Here is an 11,460-nt window from a genome sequence, read left to right as displayed (position 1 = left end):
TTAACTTAGGACCATGAATCCTTCTTCATCCTAAGCATCTTGATAAAGAGGAGATCCGGAACACTCTCCAGACCAGATCCCCTTCCCTAAGGAGCATAAATCGGTTAAAGTGTAATAATAGTGGAAAGTTCAAGAATAGGTGGCAGGTCAATGAGAGAATAGCAATGTCACCATCGGAGTCCTGTGCGGAGATAATAGGCTGCTGTCAATTCCATGCTGGCCTTCAAATGGAATGGTCAGATGAAATTACAAGGCAGCCGTCTTCGAACAGGATATGCTTGTTCACCATGGCATTATCACTTATTTATTTATTTATTTTTGGCCGCCCCATGGCATACGGAGTTTCTGGGCCCGGGATCAGAGCTGAGCCACAGTTGGAATATGTTGTCTATGGCTGTGTTCACGGGTACCCTGAGTGAAGACTTTGCTTCCAGCTTCCTCGGCCAAGTGTGGTCATGTGACCGAGCTGTGACCAGTAATGTGTGGAGAAGTGGTGTCTGGGTCACTGGGCAGAATGTTGGGTCCTCCTCTTTGTCCTTTCCCTTCCCTCCAGCTGGAGCTGAGGTGCCCCCACTTTGGACCCAATGGCCAAATACAGTATCCTACAGATGATGGAGCCAAGAATCAGAATGACTGTTGTCATCGAGCTGGTAGCTGCCAGGCAGCTCTGATTGCTCTCAAGCCTGGGCTGTTCTGTGAGAAAGAACAAACTTCTACCTGCTTAAGCAACTCGTAGTTCAGATCTTGGTTATCTCAGCCGTACCTAAGTCCCTGAAGCATCTGAGAACAGCCTGTGTGCTATTGCAAGGTGACCGTGTGTGTGATGGCCATGCATTCGGCATTTACCCATTACTGTTCCAGATGTGGATGGTAACTTGCTGCTTTGCTCTTTTCCAGTTTCTCTGACTTAGCAGCACCGCCTCCCCTTTTTTCGGAACCCAGCTCCAGGGTTATTCACTTTGGTCCCTGTGCTTCATTCAGTCCCCCCCGAATGAGGTCTCAGGACCCCTTGTGCCCAACTCCGTGCTGGGCCAGCTTCCTGTGCGCAGACTCTTTCCATCGTGGTCCTTACCACCTGGGATTGAAGTGGGCTTGTTCCTCGGTTCCCTCCCTGCAGGGCTGTGAGGTCCCTCCCAGCCGGGCTGTCTCTCCTCTTGTGCCAGAAAGCCTGGGCCATATTAAGCCCACAATGCGATCTGTTAAGTGCTCATCCATGTGGGTGAGGAAGGATGGGGATGCATAAAAACCACTGCAAATGGGAGTGTTTATAATGACTGTCTCCCGTTATGGCTGAAAACTTACTTCTCTCTTGGTTTGAGGTCGGCCCGTGTGGGACTTGGCGATACGGATGTCTGATATAAAAGGAGTTTTATTTGGGAGGAACGCGCTGCTCATTTAAAGTTAAATGCCCTTTCTTCTTGACACAATTGGCGCTTTCAAATCAAGTCCTCATCATGTAACTTTTCATCCTATTTTTCTCGTTCTCCTTGTCCATTTCCTTCTACCCTCAGGAAATCCCCTCTATCTCTCTCCCTTTATTTTGAAGCAGCAATCATGTAGTAAATCCCATCCCACTGAGTCAAATTTAGGTCATCTTTTATTTGGTCAAAATATGGTCTTACTGGCAAGTGGTATCACTATTATTCAGGAACACACATATTGTTTTACTTACAGCTGTGTAGTGTTTTATGTTCTCATATAAACGTTATGCCTGGATTATAGCTGAGGCAAACTGGACTCCATTTATTTGAAAGAATAATGGGAAATCAGGTTCATTTTACCCACCTTTCTAACAGTTCCCTAGTTCTCAAAGGGGCCCTTCCTTGGGCTGCGCGGTGCTGCTTTGCACACCGGCTCTCCACGGCTTCTCTGGGACCGCCTTCCTCCACCAGGGGAGGGGGCAGGGAAAGCTGCTCAGCTGAGCTGCTTGTAGGAAGAGGGACAGACAAAACTCTCAGGTTCTCTTGGGTCAGGATGTTGGAAGGTACTGAGAAAAACAGCAATACTTCCTTTGGGCAGAATGTTCAGAAAAGAAGGAAGAATGCAATCCTGGTTGTGGATTTGTGTGTTCTCACCAGCATTCTCCTGCATTCAGAGAGGGCCCGCTCGGGTCCTCCCTTTAGGGGTATGTGTGTGTGTCTGTGTGTCTGCAGGCTGTTTCGCTGCCCACCCTCCCCTCCTCCCCTTCACTTAGCAAATGGTGAAGCAGGAGAAGAAGTCTGGCCCTAAAATCCAGGCTCTGTCTGCTCTGCTTCTCTCTCGCTCCTCTAAACATGCGCCTGCCTGTTCCACGTCTATATTTATGCCATGTTACCTTGTACATGTATATACATATGTATGTACACATACTGCTATTTTTGTGGGGATGCGTGCAGGAACATAGTTCTGGAACTTCTTTCACGGAATTACACAAACAGGAACGGCATTCTGGAACCTTGTTTTTAGCAGAACTCAGTTGCCTGTATAATGAAGCACATGCTACATACAGATGAAACTGAATGTTCAAATCAAATCAGAAAATATGCTCATTTATGCGCACGTTTCGCTCTCCTTCTGAAGAAGCAGGAGCCGTGTTTTTTTGGATGCCTTTTATCTTTCTTTTTTTGTCTTTTTAGGGCCGCACCCGCAGCATGCAGAGGTTCCCAGGCTAGTGGTCAAATTGGAGCTATAGCTGCCGACCTAGGCCACAGCCACAGCAACACAGGATCTGAGCCGCGTCTGCAACCTACACCACAGCTTGCAGCAACGCTGGATCCTTAACCCACTGATCAAGGCCAGGGATTGAACCCATATCCTCATAACAGATTCGTTTCTGCTGAGCCACGACGGGAACCCCTGGATGCCTTTCTTGAGTGAGTGTGCCATCTCTGAGGTTTGAACTAAGGCCACCAGGTCCCACAGGCAAGCCCACCGGGAGCTCCCAGGAGAGAAGGAGGAGACAGGGGAGCGGCAGGTTTAGGGTTCACTGCATTGTGACACCAATGATGAGATGGTAAATTGACCACATCTGCCTTCTTAACTCCCCTCATCTAGGGGCTGGTGGATGGATAACTCTAGACCCAGGCTCACACTGCAGTATCTCCACTGACATTGAGAGAAAACCAGGGACAGAGGTGATGACAGAGGCAGCATAGCAGGGGGGACAAGATTAGGTGCTGTTGTTGGTTGGCCTGGGTCCAGTACTGGTGTGACCTTGAGCAAATCACTGTAACACCCATTGCCTCTCATGGCTTGAGAATTAAATGAAATAAAAAGATGAGTAGTACCTGGAACAGAGTAAGCTTCCCGTGAATATTAGCTAATACCATTATGAAAACATGGTCAGGGTATATACTTTCTCATAGGTTATTGTTTAAAAAAATCAGATACTGGGAGTTCCCGTCGTGGCGCAGTGGTTAACGAATCCGACTAGGAACCATGAGGTTGCGGGTTCGGTCCCTGCCCTTGCTCAGTGGGTTAACGATCCGGCGTTGCCGTGAGCTGTGGTGTAGGTTGCAGACGCGGCTCGGATCCCGCGTTGCTGTGGCTCTGGCATAGGTCGGTGGCTACAGCTCCGATTCAACCCCTGGCCTGGGAACCTCCATATGCCGCGGGAGCGGCCCAAGAAATAGCAACAACAACAACAACAACAACAACAAAAAGACAAAAGACAAAAAAAAAAAAAAAAAATCAGATACTGTAATAATTGTGCTACGACATTTGTCTACATGTTTTAGGGACTTTTTTTTTTGTCTTTTTAGGGCCGCACCCACAGCATATGGAGGTTCCCAGGCTAGGGGTCTAGTCGGAGCTGTAGCTGCCGGCCTAGACCACAACCACAACAACATGGGATCTGAGCTGCGTCTGCAACCTACACCACAGCTCGCAGCAACACCAGAACTAAGAACTCACTGAGCAAGGCCAGGGTTCGAACCTGCGTCCTCATGGATTCTAGTCAGATTCGTTTCCGCTGAGCCACGATGGGAACTCCTGTTTACATATTTTAAAGGCATATCGCTGGACATTAAATGTTGTTATTTATTAAAACCGATTTATTAAGTTAAAAATTAAGCAAAATTAATTAAAAACTAAGTGTAACATTCATTTAAATTGTTATATTTAATCCTATTGTTAAGGAATCATGATATATAGAACATAGATATATGCTTTTATATGTGTACATAGATATATGCTTTTATATACGTACATACATGCATACACATGTATGTTTTAAGAATGGTAAAAAGCAAGTAATGTAAAATGTACAGTTGAGTAATGCTAACTACATGCCCGTTGTGTGTGAATATGGAACTTCTTCGTCTTGCAGAACGGAGACTTTATACTGATTGGACAACGACTCCCTATTTGTCTCCCGCCCACCCGCTGGCAGCCACCATTCTGCTTCCTGTTTCTGTGAGATGACTACTTTGGATATCTCATGTGAATGAGATCATGTAAATGATTGTCCTCTTTCACTTAGCATAATGCCCTAAAGTTTCACCCATATTGTAGCGTGTGACAGAATTTCCTTCTTTTTTTAAGGCTGAGTAATATTTTATTATTATGTATATGATACATTTTCTTTATCCATTCATCTGTCAATACACATGAGGCTACTTCTGCCTTCTGGCTATTGTGAATGATATTGCAATGAACATGGGTATGCAAATTCTTTTCAAGATCCTCCTTTCAATTTTTCCGTATATTTACCCAGAAGCGGGTTTGCTGGATCATATGCTAGTCCTATTTTTAGGTTTTTGAAGAACCTTCATACTGTTTTCCACAGTGGCTCTTTTTTTACATTCCCGCCAACAGTGTACGAGGGTTTCAATTTCTCTCCATCCTTGCTAACTCTTATTATAATTTCTGGCTTTTTGAAAGTAGCCAAACCAAGGAGTATGAGGTGATACCTCCTTGTGCTTGTGATTTGCATTTCTCTAACGTTTAGTAATGTTGAACATCTTTTATATGCTTGCTGGTCATTCGTGTATCTTCTTTGGAGAAACGTCTATTCAAGTCCTTTGCCTATTTTTTAATGACGTTACTTGGGTTTTTGTTGTTGCATTATAAGAATTCTTTGTATATTCTGGTTATTAATCCCATGTCAGATAAATGATTTGCAATTATTTTCTCCCATTCTGTAGGTTGCCTTTTCATTCACTAGATTGCTTCCTTTGCTGTGCAGAAGTTTTCAAGTTTGGTGTAGTCCTATTTGTCTGTTTTTGCTTTTGTTCCCTGTGCTTCTGGTGTCATGTCTAAGAAGTCATTGCCAAATCCAATGTCATAAAACTTGCCCTCTTTCTTTTCTTATGGGAGTTTTATAGTTTTAGTGCGAGTGTTTAAGTCTTTAATCCATTCTGAGTTAAATCCAACTTCATCATTTTGTATGTGAATATCCAGGTTTCCCAACACAATTTGTTGAAGAAACTCTCTTTCCCCATTGTGCGGTCTTGGCACTCTTGTTTTTTTGTTTTCTCTTGAGGGCCACACCTGCAGCATATGGAAGTTCCTGGGCTAGGGGTCAAATCAGAGCTGCTGGTTTGACCCCTAGCCCACAGCAACACCAGATCTGAGCTGCATCCATGACCTATCGCTGCAGCTTGTGGCAACACTGGACCCTTAACCCACTAATCGAGGTCAGGGATCGAACCTGCATCTTCACAAATACTGTCAGGTTCTTATTCTCGGAGCTACCGCAGGACCTTCTAGGCACTCTCGTTGAAGATCATTTAACCATATACTGTGTAAGCCAATATGTATGTATTATAGGTCTGGCCTTCTCTTTTATCCCATTGGCTCTCTTTATGCCAGTACCATACTTCTTTCTTATTGTATTTTTTTTTTATTACTCAAGTGAATTTATCACATCTGTAGTTGTATAATGATCATAACAATCTGATTTCACAGGATTTCCATCCCACAGCCCAAGCACCCCCCCCCACTCCCCAAACTGTCTCTTCCAGAGACCATAAGTTTTTCAGTGTCTGTGGGTCAGCATCTGTTCTGCAAAGAAGTTCAGTCTGTCCTTTTTTCAGATTCCACATGTCAGTGAAAGCATTTGATGTTGGTGTCTCATTGTATGGCTGACTTCACTTAGCATGATAATTTCTAGGTTCATCCATGTTGCTAAAAATGCCGGTATTTCGTTCTTTTTAATGGCTGAGTAATATTCCATTGTGTGTATGTACCACATCTTCTTGATCCTCTTATTGTATTTTTGTATTATGTTTTGCAATCAGGAAGTGTGAAGCCTCCAACTTTGTTCTATTTCAAGACTGATTTACAGAGTCCCTTGAATCAATATACCTTTTAGGATTTTTTTTTTTCTATTTCTGCAAAAAATGCCTTTAGGATTTTAATGGGGATTGCACTGAATCTGCACACATGTTTTTTGTTTGTTTGTTTTTGTTTTGTTCATCTTTTCTAGGGCCACACCCACGGCATATGGAGGTTCTCAGGCTAGGGATCAAATTAGAGCTGTAGCCGCTAGCCTATGCCACAGCCAGAGCAACGTGGGATCTGAGCTGTGTCTGCGACCTATACCACAGCTCACAGCAATGCCAGATCCTTAACCCACTGAGCGAGGCCAGGGATCGAACCCCCAACCTCATGGTTCCTAGTTGTACTCATTAACCACTGAGCCACAACGGGAATTCCTACACACATTTATTTTTAAGCAAAAACTATTATAACAACACAGATATTTATTGAATACTTGGTGTATATATTCATTTCCTAGGGCTTCGACACATACAAAAAAACACACGAACTGGATATTTGATCAGGCTACCCAAGATGCTTTCTGTACACTCACCTTTTGACTAGTTCCTTCCTCACCTACACCCCACTCACCTGACCAGCCTTCCTCCTTAATTATAGAGCCCAGTCAGTAAGTGCCCTTGCACTTGCCCCTGGCACCAGCTAGTGATCGTTCTAATCTTTAGATCAGAACTCTCTCCATTATGACAGTTTATCCAAGGGGTGAGGAGGGGCATGTCCCTCTGCTAGTTTCCCTGGCAACTGATGAGATGACCTGACTTCAATTCCCACATAACTGGTACTCTCCCTCTTTCCCTGGAGTGAGGACTGCTGCCATGCCCTGCCCACCATCTTCCGCCATCTGTCACAGATGGTGGCGTATTGCTCCAGGACCTGCTTCACACATGCAAGCTCCCCCATCCATTAAAGCATCCATGTCTCTGTTGCTGACTCTGGACTCCTCCTTGGTTTTGAGGCTGAGCCTAAACAGGGTTTGCATGCTTGTGGGTGAAATCGAGGTGCTAGCAGGACTGTGATCCCTCTGAAACCTGTAGGAGGGGAACCCTTCCTTGCCTCTTTCCGGTTCCTGATGATTCTTCGACTATCCTCACCGTTCTGTGGCTTGCAGCTACAGCAGGTCCAACTCTGCCCCTGTTATTTAATTACACGGCTGTCTTCTCCCTGTGAGTTTCTCTCGTGTCTTGTAAGGACATCAGTCATATTGGATTAAGGGCCCACCCTGCTCTAGTATGAGCTCATCTTAGCCTAACTAATTACACCAGCAGGGACCTGATTTCCAAATAAGGTCAGACTCTGAGGCCTTGGGGACTGGGACTACAAATATGTTTTGGGGGCGTACACAGTTCAGTCCCTACCCATTTTATTTCAGGCACTAAGCCAGACGTTAAGCACCACACTACTCCTTACAACAACCTCATGAGAGTAATAGTTATCATCTTCATTAGATGGTTAAGGAAACTGACACTTAGGGGAACTCAGCAACTTGCTTGGGTTTTCCAACTGGGGCGATGTTCGGGAACCACCTGCCTTTTAAGTAACCAGACACTTTGACAGTTAGAAGGGAGATTTTACCTCTTGGACCTTCCTGCTTTAGCATTTTAGCGATTTTTATTTTATTATTATTATTATTTTTTTGCTTCTTTTGGAGCCAGGGATATTTCAGAGGGTCAGGTTACCCTGGGTCAGAAAGGAAGTTTCCCATAGGTTGAAGCAGGCCTGTTGGTTGGACTTTTCACCTGTTCTTTCTGGATATGAGCACAATGTTGACCCTTCAAGGGGATTTGGGTTTGGACCCAGCAGGACAGAAAGGTCTAGAAGCTCAGACTTAGAGAAAATCCGGAGAAGATTAAAGGTGCACATGACTAGTGATTTTCTGGCGGTACAGATGATACACATAGTAACATCTCCACAGCAATATGTAAGACCTGAAATGCACACATGGGCCGCTGAGCTTCATGCAGGAGGGAGAAAGTGGCCAGAAAGTCTGCCTACCTCGATTCCCAGCCTTTCCCAATCTTTTCTGTCTCTAGCCTCTAGCCTCCGTCTTTGCCTTAAAATTGCTTTCAGGAAAAAATAAAATAAAAAGCCCATGAAATCTGCGACTGCCTGTCTAACTCTGTTTAGAAACATTTACATTTTAGCAGACATTAAAGACCAAAGAATTGAACTCAAGCCCTTTTGTGAAGCCATACATTTTTTAGAGATTTCAATCAAAATTTATATGGAAATCAACAAAGACCGGAAGATTGACTGGAAGGCCCCTTGGTGGGAGCAGGGTCAGGACCTTGAGGTTGTCCTGTTTGCTTCTTGGGACAGTGTGAGGGTGCCCCCCCACTATAGGACCCCTAGGACCTTGGGGAGCCCAGGTCACCTTTGAAATTCCTTGAGTGGAGAAAGATTTCTAAGACATTAAGAGCAAAACATGAGGGTCAGAATAGCACAGGTGGTATGGTCCCCAATTCTTGTCATGTTTCTATGGCTTAATGTGTCTGTAAACGTCCAGAGAAAGAACTAGAGGAATCTAGAATACTTGTGTGAACAGACCCTGTAGCAAAGGCAGAGGAATTGGAAGAAATCAAGAGGTCTTTCAGCTTGAACTATTGGAAAAAAATTTTTTTGCAGTGCTCATGCATTTCAAGTTATTGAAAAAGTTGAAGTAAATAAATAAACATAAAAATAAATCAAAAATAAAATAAATGGAAAAGAATGTATTAAGAAGTCCTTTGAAGGCCTCTGTGCCTGTAAGGAGAGAATTTTGGTTATCAGCTCAGAGCATGCTGGGAGAGTATATTTGTTTAGCTCAAACAAGCAGTTGCGTCTTACATAGATACGTACATCCACATGGTGTGCCTGAGGAGCTATGAGATATTTGATGCATATAGTTCTGATTTATTTGTATGGATAGCCCTAGTGTGATTCTTTGAAGAATAAGCCGATGCAAGACTGAAGTCGCCTTTAATAAAAACCCCCTTGCTTCTCCCTTCCGCTTCTCTTAATCAATAAGAAGCCCCATTTGACACAGGCAGACCCTGACCCCAGGATGTTTGAGACTTTACAGTGAAAGACATTCACCTCCTGTGGAGAGAAGCTATTTTCCTTCCTCCGTCACCCAGCCAGAGAGGCAAGAGCGAGGGCTTCCCTCAAGCCAGGAAGGAAACGAGTGGACTCTTATTCTTAAAGAAGGGTTTACGACCCGCCCCAGCTCTCACCGCCTGCTGCCCGACACAAGGTTCCTATTTCCTAGAAGGCATGGAGGCTCGCAGGGCCCGCAGTCTCCCTTCCTGCGGCTCCCGGTCCCCCCAGGTAGCTCTTTTTTTTTTTTTTTTTTCCTTCTTTCTTTCTTTCTTTATTTATTTTATTTTCCCACTGTACAGCAAGGGGGTCAGGTTATCCTTACATGTATACATTACAATTACATTTTTCCCCCCACCCTTTGTTCTGTTGCAACATGAGTATCTAGACATAGTTCTCAATGCTATTCAGCAGGATCTCCTTGTAAATCTATTCTAAGTTGTGCCCCCAGGTAGCTCTTTGCAGATAAAACCCGCCGTGATTCCGATGGGCTGTGTGACTCCAGTGATATCTTGCCTCCGCTGAGTAAGGGCTGGCTTTCCAAGGTCTGGTCCTTTTTCTCTGTGTCATCTTGTTAAAGTGTCTTCTCTATGTGACCGCAGCCCAACTGGAAAAGGGCACGTCTGCCAAGTGGCGGAGACGAGGAGGGGAGCGGAGCCTGCGCTGAGCGGCCAGAGAACGCGCGCACTCGCTCCTTCACCGCGTCGTTTGCTGAGTTTCTACTATGTGCCCGCCGCGGTATAATTACTAAGGATGACAAGACGATTGCGATGGAAAGGAGCCCACAGTCTTAAACGTAGCGGTAGGTCTGCAAGAAATTCTTAAATGACTCGGCTGAAAATAAATAAAATTTTAAAATAGAAGTAATTAGAATGGTGCATGTATATAAGAGAGAGGCTGAAAGAGAGAGACTGAGGGACAGAGAGAGGAAATAAGGAAGGAAGCAAATGTGCGCCCTGGTAACAATTGGTGAATCTGAATGAGGAACGTGTGGGTGTGTGTTATACTATTTTTAGAACTTGGCTGTAGGTTCAAAAGCTTTTAACATTAAAACTCAAGAGTAGCTAGAATACAAAGCCCAGGTCTCTGGCAGGGTGCTATATCCCATCAGTGGAACTTTCTCCACGTTTCTGGTACCACTTGGACCTTTTGTGATTGGGCATACTGTGTGTCACCTCTAGCAAAAAACTGGGAGGATTTCATACACCCTGGCTCCAGTACCGCTTCTTCATTCTGACATGCTCTGTTGGTTCTGCTCATTCCTGTTGCCGACGTAATGACTGGACCTCTGGGTAACCATCTGGCTGTGGTTTATTCTGAATCATTATACATGTCACAGCTAAGCACCATGGAGTCTAGGATCACTGTTTTTGAAGTATACTACTATAAAAGAGTCAATCAATTATAAGATGCCGTCCACTCGAAGATGCATGGTGATACCAGACAGGCAAACATTTGAAGACATTGCCTAAGTTTCATGAGGCTTTATAGATCACCTAGGTTACAGGGAAGAGTAAGGCAAAGTGTGGGGCAAGAGAGGCAGATCAGTGAGTATCGCAGGAGTAGCCCTCAGAGAGCAGGGACTCCACGGGACTCCCCAGTACTCCCCCGCAGTGCCCTGGCATACCCAGCATTCAAACCTAAACAGACAGTGTGCTCCGAATAAGAGCTGCCATGTAGGATCCTTACCTTGGCCTCTCCTGTTCCTGCTAGTGCACTAAAAGTCAGGCAATTTGCATACATGATCTCGTTTTATCTTCACAACAAGCCTGGGGGGAATTTATTATTATCCCCTCTTTGCAGACAGAGAAACCCGAGGGCTAGAGAGACTGAAGGCCTTGCTCAGAGTCACACAGGAAGGAGGAGGTGGAGCTGTAACTTACAAACCAGCAGAGGACTGATGTCAAAATCTACAGTGTAACCACTGTTCTGCCAACACTTTGCTCCAAATGCTAAAATTAAAAAAAAAACAAAAACACGGAACAAAAGGGCTGTGGTTATACAAGCTTGAAAAAATAAGAATGAAGTCTGGAAATTTGGGTCACCTCCTCAGTGTGGCCTTCTTCCCAGATCATTCCATATTAACCTGCCCCCCACTTCCTGCCCCCAGATGTCCATCTACCCCCACCC

The sequence above is a fragment of the Sus scrofa genome, chromosome 7 (assembly GCF_054392235.1).
Source record: "Sus scrofa isolate SSC_HxYL_T2T_F1_AM1 chromosome 7, Sscrofa_HxYL_maternal_Yorkshire_Landrace_v2.0, whole genome shotgun sequence".
In the NCBI taxonomy this organism is placed as follows: Eukaryota; Metazoa; Chordata; class Mammalia; order Artiodactyla; family Suidae; genus Sus; species Sus scrofa.
The sequence above is the reverse complement of the archived record's forward strand: the minus strand, read 5'-3'. Positions refer to the sequence as shown.